This window comes from Bos grunniens, chromosome 15 (assembly GCF_055505025.1).
Source record: "Bos grunniens cultivar Pamir isolate PY7600 chromosome 15, Bosgru_T2T1.0, whole genome shotgun sequence".
Taxonomy (NCBI): Eukaryota; Metazoa; Chordata; class Mammalia; order Artiodactyla; family Bovidae; genus Bos; species Bos grunniens.
This window is the reverse complement of record NC_141179.1, coordinates 33,515,969-33,535,579: the sequence shown is the minus strand read 5'-3', so window position 1 is coordinate 33,535,579 and position 19,611 is coordinate 33,515,969. Positions and strand designations below refer to the sequence as shown.

Here is a 19,611-nt window from a genome sequence, read left to right as displayed (position 1 = left end):
TGTTTTTGTTCCAAAAATCAGCAGACATCCTCTGCAGTTAACTGCGGCTATGGAATTAGTACATTTTGGTTTCTGTATGCCTCCCAGTGTTTCCTATCCAAAACCATGCCTAAATGATGAACTTGATGTCTTCATAAAGCTTGTTATTTTGCAGCGTTTTAATCTCTCTCATCTATCATCTTGTTTCATTAGTTAAGAATTGTCATGACAAAGTAATAAAAAGGGTCCTTTAAAAATAGTTGTAATATTTCAGATGTCAAATACCAATTACCACAAAATTTTACTCCGAGACCTGTAGTATTTTTCTCACTCAATGATTTGTAATTCTTTTCATTTTATGATTTAAACGTTGCCTTTTCTAGACTCTAAGCTCTCTGAGGGCAAACACTGTTTCCTAGCCCTCCTACCTATTCTGCTCTTTATGGATATCTTACTGACATACAAGTGTTTCTTAAATGAACTTAATGAACTTAAATGAACTAGGTCCCTTTTCATTTAATTACAAACACAGGGGACCCTGATTGTGATAGTCTTACGTCTTAGCAGAGGTGTCTCTGAAACTTTGGTAGATGATTTCTTATAATTTCATCTGGGAATTTAAAAATCCTGTTTTCCACCCTCTAACAATGCCATCTGCAACGAAAAGAGGAGGTACTAGAAGACTGGTTGGTGATGACCATTCATGACACACCTTCTCCTGTAGAAAGCAACTGCTGAGATCTCCCCTGTGGATTTGAAATACATAATTGTGCACACAAGGAGGGAGAAGGCAATGGCACTCCAACTCCAGTACTGTTGCTCAGAAAATCCCATGGATGGAGGAGCCTGGTAGGCTGCAGTCCATGGGGTCGCTAAGAGTCAGACACGACTGAGTGACTTCACTTTCACTTTCCACTTTCATGCATCAGAGAAGGAAATGGCAACCCACTCCAGTGTTCTTGCCTGGAGAATCCCATGGACAGAGAAGCCTGGTAGGCTGCAGTCCATGGGGTTGCACAGAGTCGGACACGACTGAAGCGACTTAGCAGCAGCAGCAGCACACAAGGAGATGCTGGACCATATTCCTCATCCTCTGTGTCTTACGCTAAATAATCTGTTTATTTTTAAAAGCATTCTTGTTGTTTTATGACAACAATAATACCCTTCTGTTATGCTAAACAGTTTATAGAATGTCCTATATGCATTATTTCATTTAATCTGTACAGTAAGCTTATGTATATATTTTTAAACACTTAGATTATTTATTTGGCTGCTTGAGTCTTTATTACATCATGTGGATCTTTCACTGTAGCATATGGGATCCAGACAGCATGGGCTCTAGAGCGTATGGGCTTGGTGGTTGTGGCACATGGGCTTGGTTGCCCCGTGCCCCGTGTCATGTGGGATCTTGGTTCCCCAACCAGGGATCAAACCTACCCTGCCTTGCAAGGTGGATTCTTAACCATAGGACCACCAGGGAAGCTGCAGTAAGCTTACATTTTTATTGCTATTTTACATGCAGCAGTCTGAGAACCGGGAGGAGAAACAGTTAGCTAGTCTGTGCCATTAGGTACATTATCTCATTCAACTTCATAGCAGCCCTGGAGGTAAGCGGTAGAATCTCTATTGTACCAATACCACTCCAAGGTTCAGAGATACTTACTATAATACAACTGAGATTCAAACTCTGGTTTGTCTGGCAACAAAACCTGTGCTCCTCTCACTACACCAGTAGTGAGATTCAGTGCCATATTGAATCAATATTGATTCAATGCCATAGTAACCTTTATTCTGTAGAATCTACTTCTTAGGACTGAAGTCACTGATTTCTGCTCTCCTCCCCCCCCTCCCGCCCCCCCACCCCAGGTTTATTGAGGTGTAACTGACAAATAAAAATTGTATGTATTTAAGGTGCTCAATGTAATGATTTGATATATCCATACATTATAAAGTGGTTACCACAGTCAAGCTAATTAACATATCCATCGCCTCACATATTTGCCATTTTTGTCTGTAAGACCAATTAGGTCTACTGTCTCAGCAAATTTCCAGCATGCAGTACAGTACTGTTGACTATAGTTACCATGTTGCACATTAGATCCTCAGAACTTACTTGTCTTATAACTAGAGGTTTGTACCCTTTGACTCAACCTCTTCCCATTTCTCTGACCCCCAGGCCCTGGGAACTGTGATTTCACTCTCCACTCCTGAGTTCAGGGAGTCACTGCTCACCCCTAGTAACCCCGTGATGTAGACATGCACGTGAATCTGGAGAACATCCTAGGACAGGCTTTCTTTGCCTCCTTCCCACAGAGAACTCATACTTGAGTCCTCTGTCTGCGGTGATAAACTGAGAGGATCGGACACCATGTTTTATTCCTGTCTGGTGCTGTTCACATTGTCTCCAACCAAGGCAGTGATTTGGAATTTGGGATTAATAATGCCGACCATCATTAGCATTCTCATCATTCTTTCCCTGTCTCCCTCTTCCTAACCCTAATTCCTTTCTACAGAATGCCCTCAAAAACTAGGACCACAAATTTAGCAGTTTGGTTGGACTAAGAAGCAGAGAGCGATGGCTGCCCTGCCTCTGTCTTGCATTTCAAGGATGTTTGTTCTAAAACTCCCCGAAACGACCAATTTAACTAGACCAACCTGTGGCCTTGTGAGAATACTGCAGAGACTCTTTAGAAAAAAGATTAAGCTTGCTTCTGACCAAGTAGACTAATTTTGGATGCTAGTAACCCTGGTTGGAAGGTAGAAACATCAGTGTTCAGTTTTGGGTCAGGGAATCGTTCAGCATGCTAAGAGAATTCATTTTCCTTGAGTGTTTTTCCTTTCAAGTCACGTTTTACTGCTGGAGTTACTCAGCGAATTAATAGGTATAGAAATACAAAGCTCTTTTCTTATTACATCCTATCGATCTGATTGCAGTGTCATTAATTGAAAGACTAGGAAAATGTGATGGATGGTTCAGCTTAGTATTCTATATTCATTTTGGCCCGAATCTGTTGGAAGAATGCTGTAGGAGACTGACCGTCAGCCTTTTGGTCTGACATGAATTCTTTCTTTGTCAGTCCTTGTGAGAGCACTCAGTCCTAGTGAGATTTACAACGTGAAATTATAAACTGTTTCTACTCTTAAAGGAAAACCAACACTCAGGTTGCTTATTTGTAGAGTTGACAAGAATCCATTTTGTACCTCCCTTTTATAGATACTATATATATGACATTTACAAAAAAAAAAAACCAATTCTGACAGAAACAAATTTTGACTCAAAAAATAAGGGAGTGGACATTTTGCTCTTTGTTTTAAGTACTTTTATTTGGAATATTGTGGTTGTGAAACATTATTTTCATTCATCACCATTGCAACCATCTCATTTTTGTGGTGTGTGAAACTTCAGAGACTGGTTATGTGGTTAGAGATTGTTTTTTAGGGTTATTTTCTTTTGGGGTTGTTGGACCTGCAATCCCTTGAATTTCTCCCATAAATTTAAATTAACTTGGGAATTTTATACATGTACAGATATGTCCACATACATATTTAATAAGGAATCTTTTAAAATATTTTAATCCTCTATGTGAACGAAAAATTCCCAGGCTCAAACAAAAGCATATCAGATTATGTCTGATTTGTTTGCAAAGGCTGAGCTGGTCTCCTTGCTTTCTTGCTTATGCTTTAATGAGCTGGGCTATTTTTCTCTCCTGTTTATTATTTTAAATGTTTGAAGCTTGACGTGAACGGGAGGAACACTCAGATTCAGAGCACGTCGACATGACAGAAGACATCACTTGTCTCGTTGCTTGCTTTTAATAAACATTGTTTGGAGAAGTTTTGAAGTTTAGGACATGTTACTTATAATACATGTCCTGCCAAATATTTTTTCATCCTTAGTTTGTGGCATTCAGATGTGGTATTTCTCAAGGTGCGAATGCTGCTCCTGGCTGTACTTTTGGATGGTAGAATAAGGCATCTGTGGAAAGATATGAAGTGAGCAAATGGCCACACAGCGTGACCTCGTTCTGGAGAACATCTTGAAAATGTATTTCATGGTCTGAGTGCAGAGACAATGGATTGCGGTTCGGGGTCCTCTTCACTGACCTTTGGCTTGGTGAGAAACGTGGGCTGCTTCCTCTGATCTTCAGCTCCTCTGAGAGTGAGAAAGAGGCTGCTCCCACGTTCGGATGTGAATACCGCTGCTGAGTGCACAGACTGCCTTACCCCGATATTGTGTCTAAAAATATATCCTCAGAGAGGCAGGCATATGCTCGCGCCTCGGTGTGAAGGAGCTGTCGCCTGTGTTCCTTGCTGTCCCCGTCTAGATGCTGGAGTGAGAGATTAAATGATCCCAGAAGCCCTGCCAGGGTTTTGATTTGCCATTGTCTCTGCTTCTTCGCTGCCTGTGAACGGGACCCCCGATGCAGGGCTTTCAGAGACCAGCCGGTGCTGATGGAGTCCGTGACTCGCTGCCGGTGCCTGCTCCTTCTGTTGTGCTCTGTCCCAGCCATGCTTTTCTTGCCTTTTTGGGAGGCAGAGAGCACGGGGCAGAGGTTGCACTTGGCACATTTCAACTCCGTTGTCACTGCTGTGGCTGTTACTCCCTTCGGCAAGAGCCAAGGAGCAAACAGGACGGTGGGTCACCTCTCCAGCTATTTAGCACCATTTCCCTTCCCCTCTCTCGACATGGTTAGGATTTTTTTTCTGTCTTAAGTGACAAGGTTTGATGGGTGGTGGTGCGTGTGTGTTTGGGGGGTGGTTCATGAGCCTCCCTCTCTACCTCTGCTGTATTTTGATGGGGACCTGCTTTCTCCTGATTTCTACCACCTCTCCTCATTTCCAGAGCTTGCTAGATCCTTCATCCTGTTCCTACAGCTCAGTGGGGTTTTCTGTTTGAGTGTTATCTCCTAATTTCTCAGCTTCTGTAGTCACCTCCCAGGTTAAAAGGGGGTAACATGATTGTTGAAATAATTTTGTCCAGGAAGAAAGAAAAAGAGAAATGGCTCTTTAGAGTGATAGTCCTAAGAAGAGGGATCCATAGCACAGGGAAATCAGGTGGACTCTTGGAGCTCCTGTCACAGTGTGGCTATAAATGTATGTCTTCAGGTGAGACTTTGTCTTATTTACAGAGTTAGGAAAGTATGTTAACCTTCATGTTAGCTCCCATACCTTATTGGAAAATAATTTCAATTCTAACAACAAGAGCTGAGGAAAGAAATGCAGCTTTTTATGGGCCAGAAAAGAAGAGTTAAAATCATAGATCACATCAGAAACAAAATACACCATTCCCTTTGCAGTGATCCCTATGCAAAAGTGAGTAAGAGCAACTGTTACTTATTCCTCCCTCTTTTCTCATATATATTCAAGTTAACAATATTTTGATGGCCTTGAAAATTGAAAGGCAAAGGCTTGCTTTTCCAAAGATTAGTTTTTGTTGAGGTTTCTTCAAGATGAGAGAAAAGAATTCTTTGTATTGTTTCAGATGGTTAGCAGGATACATACAATATAAGCTGATATTCACAAGATGTGCAGTTAGAAAAAATACACTCACGCACACACATGTACACACATATATACATGCTCCAAAAGAAACCCACCCAATGTTAAACAAAATGCAGATTTAAATTTCAACCAGATCAGTTTCATCTATTGTGGGGAATTAGTCTTATATATTTTTTCATGGCTGAATACTTCCTTCTCCTCCTTTCATCATTATTTATTGGTTTATTTCATAAAAGGCACTGAAATGGACAAAGAACTCTACCAAAGAGTTAAGTTCTAGTGGCAGTTCGTTGAAATGGAGCATGGATCAAATGTGTCATAAACTCTTATTTGTAATCAGGTATTTCCTTTTAGTTCAGCTTAATACATTTTATTCCCAGTTGTGTCAAAGAAACATGTATGCCTTTAGACACTCTGTGCCTAATTATGCAGCTGGATACATTAATATCCTGTCATGTTACATGGATTTGAGAGTTAAACAGGGAAAGATATTGTTATTCGTAGCCAGCAATTTCCCAGGATCCAGCAAGATCCTGGTGCTGGAGTATTTGCTTGTGTTTCTACCTTTGTTCCTTTAGAGGCAATGAGGGTCTCTGCTATTGCTGACTAATTGATAGTCTTACTAACCGTTGTGGGCTCCTCAGATTAGAATTGCATGCAGATATGGGTCTTGATTCAAACACTAAGGAATGCACACTCTCACTTACATGGGCAGAAAGTCTTCATACTAACAGAGGTGTGATGGAGACCGCAGGACATAGAAGAGGATGGGGGTGGGGTGGGAGAGAGGTGGCTGACAGCAGGTATACCCCTGCAAATAGTTCTAAGATGCATGTACAAATGTAGAAGGCTTCAGAATCATCCAACAATGCAGACACCCTTTTTTATTTCTTCTCGGCAGGATGTCTCCATCCAGAGTATTCACAAACACACACACGTGCACACGCAAACCAAGAAAAGGTGAGAGCCCTGCCATCTTAGCTCTGAATTTATCTGATTTCCTTTTTTCCCCCCTGCCTTGTATTCCTCCATGCATTGTCCCTGCATCCGATGGCAGCCGCCCTTACTCTTGAAAGCAAGAGTCACAGCAGGAGCAGAAAGAGGGTTGAGGGAAGGCTTTGTCAAAGCCACCGTTGTCTATTGTTTCTTTGCTTTCACTGCTGTGCTTTTTTTTTTTTCCCTGAGTCTTTCCCTTACTAGTGGCCTGTGTCCAGGAGGAGGGAAAAAATTGTGAGTCCGTAGAGTAGCAGAGGGTAGCTATTTCTTTTGCACACTGTTTTAAGAAACAGCTTAGCAATTCGGTCCACAAAATTAGGAAATACAGCAAGAATGGGGGATTCTGGTGGAAGAGTGAGGGGCGGGGGTCTTCGGAGCTCATTTGCTCCAGCCTAGATGCCAAAGGCAGTTTCTTCACGAGGACTTCTGTGGTTGTGTGTGTTTCTGGCTGCATTTTCAGTTTTAAAAAATCACGAGACAAGGCTCATGTCTCTGTTAGGCGTTGCACGTGTTTATTTTTTTTTCTGCTCCACAACTGGATGGACATTTTAAGCCAGGCCAGATCTGCTGTTTGGGATTTACTCAGATGCTGAAATCAGTTCAGCCTGAATTGGTGATTGTCTTTTAAGCTTGCATGTGACATGTACATAGTAACTTTTCCAATGTAGATTACAAAAACTGGTTTTTGACTTATCATTTATATGGCTATAAATCTTGGGGTTATGCTGTTTTGCACCTAAACTAACCATAGCTGTTCTATTGGGTGATATTTATGCCCAAGTGATTGCCTTCTAGTTGGGCCAACTCCTCTGATAACTCGCAAAGCTGTCAAAGGTTACAAAGTTACACTCTCAAAATAGATTTTCAGCAAAGTATTTCAAATGGGCATTTGACATAGCATGAAAATCCTGGGACTTTTTCCCAGGGATTTTAGCTTCCTATAATTTGTATTTCTTCAAATAAATAAAAGTGATGAAAACTGATTCCATGTAGAAGGAATCAGGAGGCAGATTAAATCTGAATTCCATTTTCACAAAATTTTGCTAAAAAACACATTTGCCTTTATTTTAGCTTAGAAAAATCACATACCTATATTAGTTCTCCATAGTTTTTTTCCCTTCTAAATACTATACTATCTATAATTATCTAGAAAAAAGTTATTCTAAGTTGATTTTTTTTTCCTTCAAGCCATCTAACTTCTGGCATGAGCCCAGGACTCCTGACTGTTGTCAGAATTTGCTACGATTCAGCATTTCAATTCCAAAATGTATTTTAAGTCCAAAGGGAGTACATCTGCATGCAGAAGAGGTTCTTCTTTCTTTTGAGGAGCCATTCCATTTTATGACACATGCTCTTGGGTTGACGTTCAGTATGAGCTCATGATTTCTTTCTTTTCCAAATAATGATTGCAGTCTGCATGTGAATGTCAGAGTAGAATACCTTCTGGGTTCCATAAGAAAACACCCTAAATTGGAAGTATGAGACCTTCACTCTTATGAACAGCTACTTTGGCACCCTGCAAATACATTCTCTTCCTGCCCATTTTCATTGCCTTGATTTAGGGGACTCGGGCCCAGCCACCCTGCCTCCTTCTTTTGTGAAGAGACATTCTGAAATGTCTATAGAAATCTAACTTCTCCAAGAAATGCAGTGTGGGCTATGGTTTGAATGCAGGTCTGAATTTAATTGCGGCCACCCTGGTAGCACACTGTTTAATTTCCAGCACACATCTACATGAACCTACAGCAACTCCAGGCCAGGAATTGTGAACAAGGAGAATTTATCTGTGATAAAGCATATCTTTTCCAAGGATCAGTCCACTTGGGGTTGATTCCAAAGTCAAATTTTAAACACATGTTGCCAACGCTTTTGTGTCCTGGGAAACTGGTGTCGCTAACTTGTTCAGAGCGTTTTGGACAGAAAGAAATGGAGAGCTCCAACTTATGACCAATTCTTCTTTGGTAAATAGGGAAATGAAGGGAAAATGACAAGTATCGCAAGGCTGGCTAGCATTTCCACTTGAAAATACCAAAGACAAAGAGGTTCATGAAAGGCTCAGGGTCTCAATGACGGAAGTTGTACAAACCAGTCCCGTTTGCACTGCGGCACCGTGTGGTTCTCCATGGAGCTGGGAGGAATGCTCATCCCCATGGGAGAACAGACTTGGAGGGCACCCCATCTCTCAGCCTGTGCCCCCTACAGATAGCTAATTCCTGCTGGATCAACTTAAAAGGAACAGCTAAGCTTGTGGCCAAGGTCAATCTCCAGATATTTTAAAGGCGCAGTTCAAGTTCAGCCATTAATCCAGATATTTCACACAATAGTCTGTAGTTGCTCCAGTTGAGGTTAAACTTCCAAATCATGCAGAAGACCCAACCTGGGCTTTTCTTGAAAATGGAAACCCCACTTTTCATATTTTACATATTGAACACAATGTGGTCAAATTACTATCTGTGCCTTAAATCTCCTGGGTCCTAAAAATACAAACATCTTTAAAAACTACTGGGGAAAAATAGCGTCTTTGGCATGTTAGAACAACTTAACAAGAATCAAGCAAAGGGTCACGGGGGTGTGTATATGGCAGCTAAAGTAGGATGTAGCATCTTCTACTTCTCTTCACCCACATGCCTGCCCACTGATTTAAAATAACCACTAAAATGGCAGCGTGTGGTCCAAAATATGAAACACCTCCTCATTCATTAAAACAGTTTCCTTTTCAGAAGCATATACTCCATTGAGACACTACAGTTCAGCAGTTGACATATCTTTCAGGGTTCATCACTTTGTAAACCTTTTCAGAGTTTTCTTCCCTCCAAACTGAGAGAACAAAGTGAAGCTGCCTTCCCTTTACCACCCCCAACACACACCTTTTGATTTTTGGCTGTGCTGGGTCTTTCATTGCTGCACATGCTTTTCTCTTCTTGTGGCAAGCGGGGGCCACTCTGTCGTTGCAGTGCACCAGCTTCTCGTTGTGGTGGCTTCTCTTGTTGCAGAGCCTGGGCTCTAGGGCCTTAGGGCTTCAGTATTTGTGGTACGTGGGCTCAGTAGTTCCAGCTCCTGGGCTCTGGAGCATAGGCTCAGTAGTTGTGCTGCATGGGCTTAGTTGCTCCATGACACGTGGGATCTTCCAGACCAGGGATTGAACCCGCCTCTCCTGCATTGGCAAGTGGTTTCTTTACCACTGAGCCACCAGGAAAGCCCTGCCTCATTTTTAAATAAATAGCACACCTTCCTCTACTTAACTGTATAAGGCCTTTAGAGAGAAAATGCTCATTTAACTTCCTTTGCAATGTAGGCTTCCTAGTCCTCCTAAGAAACGTGACACACATTAGCACTGAAGAAAGTCTTCGTTTTTCTAATGAACCAGCACAACAAACTGTTCTTGTGATATTTGGGGAAGCAAACAGAAAGCTCGTAATGGTTTGTTAAAATAGCAAAGAGGTAGCACTTGGATGTGGTGTTATATGTTCAAGGAGTTGGATTTTAAAATAAGCAAATCTGGAAAACGAGGATTTCATCGATAGGGAATGATGCTTCGATGAAGCGCTATTTTCTCCCCAGATTTTCTTTTTTAGCTAGGGGACATGAAGACAGTCTTCCGTTTATATAAACTTGCTAGGCTAACTGTGGATGTTTGGGATTTCCTTGAAAAACCATTATCTTATTTTGACAGTTGGTGTTTTAAGGACAGCATAAAACTCCCAAGAATGTTCTAAGAGAACATTACCACAGGATTGGATTTTTTCCCCATGCTCATTTAATGTGAAATTTTGTGGAAGAGATGATTTGGAGACAATTCCTCCTATACTTCTCTAAGTGTCAGTCTGGAAGGATAGAAGAGGAAATGTAAAAATGCCTGCCCCAGAACTGCCAGCAAGAAAGTTTGTGGGAGGCTATTAGAAAGGAAGCTAAACAGGGAACTGTATTCAGTGTCCTGTGATAGACCATAATGGAAAAGAATATGAAAAGGATGCATGTATGTGTATATATATGTATATTTATGTATGTGTTTCTGTGTATATATATATGTATGTGTGTGTGTGTATATATATATATGTGTGTATTTATGTGTGTATCTCTGTGTATATATACATGTGTATGTGTATATATATATATATATGAAAATGGAAAAAAAATGAAAGTGTTTGTTGCTCAGTCATGTCTGACTCTTTGCGACCCCATGGACTATAGCTCACCAGGCTCCTCTGTCCATGGGATTTTCCAGGCAAGAATACTGGAGTGGGTTTCTGCTTTCTCCAGGGGATCTTCCTGACCCAGGATTCGAACCCACGTCTCCTGCATTACGGGCGGATTTTTTACCATTGAGCTACCAGGGAAGCCCATATCCATATGCATAACTGAATTACTTTGCTGTACAGCAGAAATTAACCTAACATTGGAAATCAACTATATACTTCAATAAAATAAATTTAAAATTTAAATTAAAAAGGAACCTGAGATCAGCCGTTCTTCAAAAAGGGAGCAATTTTGTAATGCCTCTCTACCCTTCAGTCCCTTTTGCTAGTCCCCATTGCTTTGGGTTTTCTTGTCCCATCCTTGCCCCAGCCACTCGCAAAGTAGAACTAAAAGCCCAACAGGAATCACCAGTGCCATGACCCCCATGAAACCAGCTCACCAAACAGAAATCAAGAACTCAGAAAAATTTTTCCACTGCTTGGAGGAAAGAGGTTACTGTCACTGCTGCAAAATCTTTTCCCAAAAAGCTAAAGTCATTTGCCTGTCAGAATCTAATTCATCTCCATACTTTGGAAGAGTTTTGTACTGTTCCCCCGTGCCCCCAATCCTTCCCCACACACGCACAATATGCATAAGGAAGCACTGAGGACCAAAGAGCGCTTTGGCTTGTCCAGGGTTAAAAAACAACATCGCGCTGAATCACAAGACAAAGACCTTAGCTCCTCAGTTCAGGGACTCTGGCAGCATGTATCACTTTTCAACTTTATGCTTGAGATGGTAGAGGAATTCAGTGGCTGCTCTGGGGTGGTTGGTGGGATCCTTGATGTGGACTGTGCTAAGAAGCTCACAATCAAAAGGAAAAGTTGTTTCAATATGATGCACTTAGTTGGTTTCAGGAGCCAATTTCCTGGTAGAGAGAATCAACTGTTCGGTCCACTTGAGACACCTAGAGTAATTTTGAGCTTTCTTTGCACATGAAGTGTTAACAAAGTAGGACCAGTGGACATTAGGGTAGATGATGCTAAAAGTGTTGAAACTTCTCAAAATATTCATTTCTTTTCACTTCCTGCAAATCTGAGAAATGATCTGAAATGACAGCTCAAGTCTGCAGCATGGCAACCTTAATGAAGACCTCTCCTTTTTGTGTTAGGACTAGTCATTTTGGACATGCAAGATCACTCCATCTTATACCAGTGAATTTCAGGTGTATGGATAATCAGTCAGAATCATTCAAGTCCAGAGCAATCTTTTTTCTAATGTCAGATTTTACAAGGCTAGTCTACACTGTTGCCTCAATTTCTGATTTCCTTTCATTCTTCTTGATGGAGTCTTAAAATACTGCATTGCAGCTAATAACACAAATGATCTCACTGCAGAAAGAAAATTATCTATCCTAGATCATAGAATTTAAAAATAGGTATGACTCTGGGGATGTTTAAATACGGTGATAAAATGTGGATTAAAGTTCACCAGTATCCCATGTCACAGTCATTACTTTTTGTTTCCAAGTAATTTCATTCGTAGACCTATCTGGAAGAAACTCTAAAATTTTTTGACATCTCCGCTATCGTGATGTATGATGGTGGCATCTTTGCTTGGCATCTCTACTCTTAGTTGATGTGCTGTGATCAATGTTGAGTTTGTTCTTTTTATTTAACTCAAATAATATAACTTCCCAACTTCCAGAAAAACTATTTCCTCATTGGTTGTTCAGTTCCTAACTTAATGTTTTGAATGATGGTGTTAGCTAAGTTGTGCCTAGGCATTCAAGAATGGTTGGGCAATTTATAAACTTGTAGGACCATGTTTGTGTTAAACAGTAGAGAAAGAGAGAACTTTTATCACATTAGTGCTTTTTAAAAGCATGGTTATTTTTACTACCTAAAATAAAACATACCATGCAGTATCTTCATTGTTTTAATAATAATGAGATATTGAGTTTATTTTTTTTGTTTTGTTTTTAAATTTATTTTTCATTGAAGGATAATTGCTTTACAGAATTTTGCTGTTTTCTGTCAAACCTCAATAAATATTGTGATGTTTTAGTTTTTAAAAACAAAACTCCAAAAATGTTCAGTTGTGGATAAAGGAATGTTTTTCATTATCCAGTTGGCCTCTGTATTATGAATACATTGAACAGTGATCCCACCCTCAGCCTTGTTGGAATAGAATTTATCACACCAGTAGGCATTATTTTCACTCCTGGTTTGAAGTTAATATGGTGCATTCCATTCTGATGAACACATTGGGACAACTGGAGAGAAGGGAGGTGGTTGGTACTGGACCAGGGAAATAAGCTGGGAATTACAAAGTGACAGATGTGACCTTTCTAGTGATATGATGAACCATGATGAAATACCAGGATGTGTACAGGATGACAATTAAAGAGTTAGGAGATGGTCACTGCAAGACTGATTTCCTCCTTTCTTGGAAACACAACCAATAGGGACACTCTACCCTCTCAAGCAGGCCTCGACTTATTCAGGAATATTCAAGAAGAATGTGTCAGTGGACAGATATTTTGCTGAATGTTTGCTCTGAACCCAGGACTGGAGGAGATATTGAACTTGTGAGAGGGGTAATAAAAGACGCAGTGAGGGTCTTTGAAGAGCTTATCACCTGGAAAGAAATGCCAGTAAATCCAGTTCAGTTATTACAGAAGCTTGGTGGGTAGAGCTGTTTGTTGGGCACTGTACAACATGTCAGAGGTCAGACAAAGATAAAGACGTGGTTCCCACCCCTGATACACTCATTGTCTTAGGTAAGGCTATGAACTCGCAAATAACAATAGAAGGTGGTATTGTCAGCATGCCGTGGTGGCAGAAGGAAGGCATTGCTACTTCTTAGAGCCTGCAAATGCTTACTGAAGGGACGATATCCGATCTGGATCTTTTCTTTTTAAATATTTTTATTTATCTGGCTGTTCTGGGCCCTAGTTGTGGCATGCAGAGCCTTAGCTGCGGCCTGTGGGATATAGTTCCCCGACCAGGGATTGAACCAGGGCCTCCTGCATTGGGAGCTCAGTCTTAGCCATTAGACCACCAGGGAGGACCCTCCAATCTGGATCTCGACTGAAGTAATATTTGTTTAGCACCCGGTAAAATTCCATACTCTTGCTTGTGCTGGGGATCAAAGAAGGATAGGATGGTGTCTATCTTTGAGGAGTTCATGGTCTGTATTAGTAGATGAACAAGTTATGAACCACCACTCACCCCAACACATGGAATAGAGTAGGGTGTAAGTATAAAACAGGTGTAAACAGTTACTAAGAGGACCAGAGGAGGTACTTATATCCTTTCAGAGAGAGTCCAAAAAGGTGGCCTTGCTGAGCTGTTACTCAATGGATGAGCACTGTGGATAGACTGAGATGGGATACAGAGAAGGGAAGAACTCATTCTGCCTGGAAGAGGGTCAAAATTGGTCATGACTTTGTGGAAGAGATGGCATAAGTCTGAACATTGAGAGTCACGTGGGATTTTCCCAGGCAAGGATAGTGAGGTGAGAGCAGAAGAGAATCCCTAGAAAATGAGGCGGCATGAATTGAGACCTGGGGTGTGAAAGGGCATGGTAAGTCTCGAGGAACAAGGTCGAGTTTGTTTTGGTTGGAACACATGGGGCATGGAAGGAGTGGGGGAATCCCTGTCAGGAAAGCAGCCTGGAACCAGAACGTGAAAGCCAGGCTAAAGACTCTCTTGTTTGTTTGCTTGTTTCTGAAAGGCAGTGCAGAGCCATGATAATTGGAGGTTTTGAAAAATAATTTGGGCAGGAGAGAGGGCTTCCCTTGTGGCTCAGCTGGTAAAGAATCTGTCTGCAATGCAGGAGACCTGGGTTCGATCCCTGGGTTGGGAAGATCTCCTGGTGAAGGGAAAGGTTACCCACTCCAGTATTCTGGCCTGGAGAATTCCATGGACTGTATAGGGGAGAAGAGGGGGAAGGGATTGGAGGAGAAAGGTTAAAACAGTGATTCTCATCAGTGATGAGCAATGTATCAGAATAACCTGGAAACTTTTGCAGGAGACTCAAGCCTAGCTTTTCCCTCAGTCTTCTGTCTTTTCCCTCAACTAAAATTTCAGATACTGTATGGGCTGATGGAAACGTTAATAGGGGTATTTTGAAAAGCTTGCTGGGTGATGTTGATACATTCTTCCCTCCACTATTGCATAATCTAGTCAAGAGAGGCTCCAGGAAGGCTGAGACACTGGAGATGAGAAAGGATGTTGTGAGATGCATGAGAGTTGGAATTAATGCAATGGATAGGAGGAGGCTGTGATGGAGACGAAACATGACAAATACTTACGTATAAGCAACCGAGAAACTATGAACTGAAATGAGCCCATGAAGAGAAGCAAGGTCTTTGAAAAGATTATGGATTCTACTTGAAACATGTAGAGTTTGAAGTCACTGGAGGCAGTTGGTAACGTAGGCTGGAGTTTGTGTGCTTAGTTGCTCTGTCATGTCTGACTCTGTTCAACCCCTTGGACTGCAGCCTGCCAGGCTCCTCTGTCCATGGGGATTCTCCAGGCAAGAATACTGGAGTGGGTTGCCATGCCCTCCTGCAAGGATTTTCCCAACTCAGGGATTGAACCCAGGTCTCCTACATTGCAAGTGGATTCTTTACCATCTGAGCCACCAGGGAAGCCCAAGCTAGAGTTTAGGAGAATTTAGACTGCAGACACCCAAGTCAATCATATGGCAACAGAAAACACCACATTGGTGTTTTTCAAAAGGCAACAGAAAACCAGAAACAAGGGAGATTTGTGTTGGCTGGAGCAGGCAGATACATCTCTGTGAAAAAAATGGACTTTCAGTTGCATCTCAAAGCATTAATAGAAAATTCAATTTCGAGCGATGAGGAGATTAAAAATGGAGGTTACTTGCAAAAAGAGTATGGGGTAAGAAAGAAAAATGCTGTTTCGAGAGGGCAGGACAGTAATATAAATGACTTAATAATAAAACGTAATATACTCTCATTTATTTTTCACTCCTAGAAGGAGCCATTATTATTCACAGTTTACAGATGAAGGAATAGGTTCAGAGAGGTTAAACAAATGACCCACATGAGGACAAGTGAAACAGTGGCTCCTTTAAATCTAGACTCTTGTTTTGATCCATGAGATCGTACGTCCAGTTATCATTCTTATATGTTGTTAAATACCTCCCGGCTAATGTGTAGCCTGAAAAGACAGTAGGCTCACAAAAAACATGTATTGAATTGTTGAAATGTGTCCATTCTTTTGTATATCAGTTTAGTTATTTGCTATCTACTCTTAAGGCTAAATGGCTTCCCAGGTGGCACACTGGTAAAGAATCCACATGCCAATGCAGGAGACGCAAGAGATGTGGATTTATCTCTGTGGTGGGAAGATCCCCTGGAGGAGGAAATGGCAACCCACTGCAGTATTCTTGCCTGGGAAATCCATGGACAGAGGAGCCTGGCTGGCTACAGTCTATGGTGTTGAAAAGAGTCCAGCACTACTGGGCAAACACACACACAAAGACTACACATGATATATAACTTTATAGGACTGGAAAGTATCTTAATAATTTTCCAGTCTAACCAGCTCACTTTATAGAGGAGGAAATTCAGTCTCAAGAAAGGAAGTGTCATACCTAAAATCTCACATCCAGTTATTAGCAGAGCTGGGCCAGTAACCTTGACCAAATCTTCCACCAAAGCTTTTCTCTCATAACATTCAATCCAAGGGAACCATGACAGTCATCCCTCTTCTGAGCTCTCCAATACTTGATGAAAATGAAAAATGTGGCTAGGACATGAGGTGATTTGATAGCTAAGAACTTTGTCTTTTTAATCATCCAGTGAAATCATTGGATTTAGTGGCATGGGTCAGAGGAGCCTGACAGGGAACTCAAGACACAGGAGGTAGTGAATATTTCATCTGAAAAAAAGAATAAATGTAACAGCAACAAATCAAGAGGCTCAGGGAGGTAGTGAGTTTTTTCACATGTCTTCATGAAAAGCTATGGAGCCACCTGTGTTTTGCTGTCTTTTAAATGGAAAACCTGGTCTCACTTACCTGGGACAGATGAGAAGAAATGCCATCCCAGGCTAGAGGACTGATGAGGGAGTCATGTAGTGGTGATGGGAAAGAGTCCAGGGCTGGGGTCCAGGGCCCCCGGGGATGCTCAGCAGCTGTGTGATCTTAGGGAACTCCTGTTGCTTTGCTCTGTCAGGTTTCTTATCTGTGTATTGGGGTTAGATCAGATCTGTCTAGCTTTTGTCCATCACTGGCCCTTTCAGCTAAACCTCTACCCACAGTCAATGAGTCTCCTTACCAGCGAGTGGGGTGGGGCAGTGACCTGGGGTGGCTCTGCATTGCCATGGATGTGGGCTCCTAAGGGTGAGCAGAGCCCCTGGGGCTGCAGGACCATTGAGTGGCAGCCTCTGTGCTCAGTCAGCACCTTATGGGTCCAGTTGGCTCCTCTGCTCCCTTCTGCTTGAGTTGCTGCTGTTCAGCGGAAACCCCACCTCAACCTATCGGCAGTGGGAACCTGATCCCTAGCAGCCTGTCCTCGGGAATCAACTCTGCTCTGGCCCTCTGCACTTTACCTACATTCTAGATAAGGACCTAGACATTACTAGATCTCACTCTTTAAAAAAGATTTTTTTTTTTTTTTGGCCACATGGTGTGGCACACAGGATCTTGGCTCCCCTACCAGGGATAAAACCTGCACCCCCTGCAGTGGAAGCTTGGAGTCTTAACCACTGGTCCTCCAGGGAGGTCCCTAGATTTCACTCTTTATCTATGCATCTCATCCTGCCCCTCGAGTTCTACCCCTTTGGTTTTCTTTTATGGCTCAGTTTTTTTCTTAAAAAAATTTTTATTTTTTAATTAACCTACAGTGAAACTGACTTGCTTGTACAGTTTAATGCATTTTAACACATGTATACATTCATGTAATCATCACCAAAAGCAGGACAGAGTAGTTGTATCAACTGCAGAAAATTGTTTTGTGCTGTTTCCTTTGTAGTCATCCCCTCCCCTCCCCCCAGCCCCTGGCAGTGCTGAGATGTTGAACATGTCTTACAAATGGAATCATGCTAATGGAACTTCTTCTTGAGAATGGTTTCTTTCACTCCATGTGATACCTTTTAGGTTCATCCATATTGTTGTAGGGCTTCCCAGGTGGCACGTGTGGTAAAGAACCTGCTTGCCAATGCAGGAGACATGAGAAATGTGGTTTGAACCTTGGGTTGGGAAGATCCCCTGGAGAAGGGAATGGCAACCCACTCCAGTATTCTTGCCTGGAGAATCCCATGGACAGAGGAACCTGGTGGGCTACAGTCCATGGGGCTGCCAAGAGTCGGACACGACTGAAAGCGACTTAGCATGCATAGCACACATGTTGTTGTATATATCAATAACTTGTCCTTTTAAAATTGCTGAGTGGTTTTGCACTGTATGGATATACCACATTTGGTTTATCCATTCACTGGGAGAAGGACATTCGGATGGCTCCCAGTTTGGGGTGGCTGTAAATAGAGCTTCTATAAATTTCCACACACAGGTGTTTATGAAAACGTAGGTTTTCTCTTCTCTGGAAAATGCTGAGAAGTTTGCAGTGCTGGGTTGACCCCCTTCATTTTGATCATTTCCCACTTTTGAACTACGTTTACCCCTCCCCTTGGATTTCTGATACTGGACTCTCTCTGAAGCCTTTCCTCTTCCTCAAATGAACAGGTCCATCAACTAATACATTTCTGGCTCCATCTCTTCCCTCCCCGGCTCTCCTCCTTCTGGCTAGGATCTCCCAGCACACCATAAAGCTGGAGCCCATTTTGATTAGTCTAACATCTTTTTCGGCTCTGAATTTGCGGAGATTTGGATTATTGCACCAGTTTTGAGGTGCCCTCTGCTGGCTGATTTACAAAGCTGGCTTTATGCCTGAGCCAGGGGAGAAATCGTAGGTGCAATGGGAGAAAGAAAAATTATCAGGAAGGGATGTTGTTGCGGCGAACTAACATTGTCGTGACAGCCTGATGGGGACTCTTCCTGTATTTGATGCTACACATATAAAGAAACGCTGCAATATTTTTGTGGTACCCTACAATATTGTGCTTGTCTTCTCAATTGTGGGCAAAGATGGGCTGTCTGGAAAGCTGGACTCAGCCTGGAGCCTGTTACCCAGATTGCTGTTTTGTGAAGACATCCGCATACAAATGACTCAGATCCAAACATTCAGAAATGCTCTTGGAGGGCCATCTGGTTCTTGCTGGTTCTAAAAGCCTCATTCAGCCTGGTAGATGGATCCAGTACAAAAGATAGTGAGGGCTCTTCACTGAGGTTTAAATAGGTTCCACTGACCAAGAAGAGAAGCTGCCTTTTAAAAACAGCTGATACTGATGCTCTGAGAGCCAGTGGATGATGCCTCTCATAGGTCAGAGCCTCTCGTAGGTCAGCGGGAGTTTGATAAATATTTAATTGACAATCGTGCGCTTGCACGGAGGCTTTGAAACACACACTCACACACAGAAACGCAATTTTGTATCACCACGGAACATGTGTTAATTTGTTTGGGTGTCTGAAACAGGCTGGGAAGGCGGCTGACCCAGCCTGTCAGGCAGTGAGGTCTGTCTGAGCCTCGGAATCATCATTGTGATGTGTCATATTTAATTCGTGAAGACAGCGCTGTCTGAATGGTGGTGCTGATGGGTGTGCCATTTACACTCGCTGGCTGCTGGCCTTTCCAATCAAAGGTATGGCTGCATGTTCTGTGGCCAAAGGGACAGGGAGTGTCTCCTTCCTGGGAGGCTGACTGGCTGGGGAAGGGAGGGAATCCTGTGCTGTCAGCCTCAGCTCTGGGCTCTGACCAAGTCCAAACAGAGACTGGGCATCTAGGGAGAAGGACGCTTGGTACTAGGGAACAAGAATCTGAGACAGCCACCTCAGCAATCAAAATGCAGGACGTGGTGCTCGT

General features: G+C 42.2%; 1 long non-coding RNA gene across 5 annotated transcripts in view; it reads left to right on the top strand.

The window, feature by feature from the left end:
• Positions 1-19,611, top strand: part of LOC147357624 (uncharacterized) — a 301,874-nt gene that overhangs the window by 61,803 nt on the left and 220,460 nt on the right. The window lies entirely within an intron of this gene.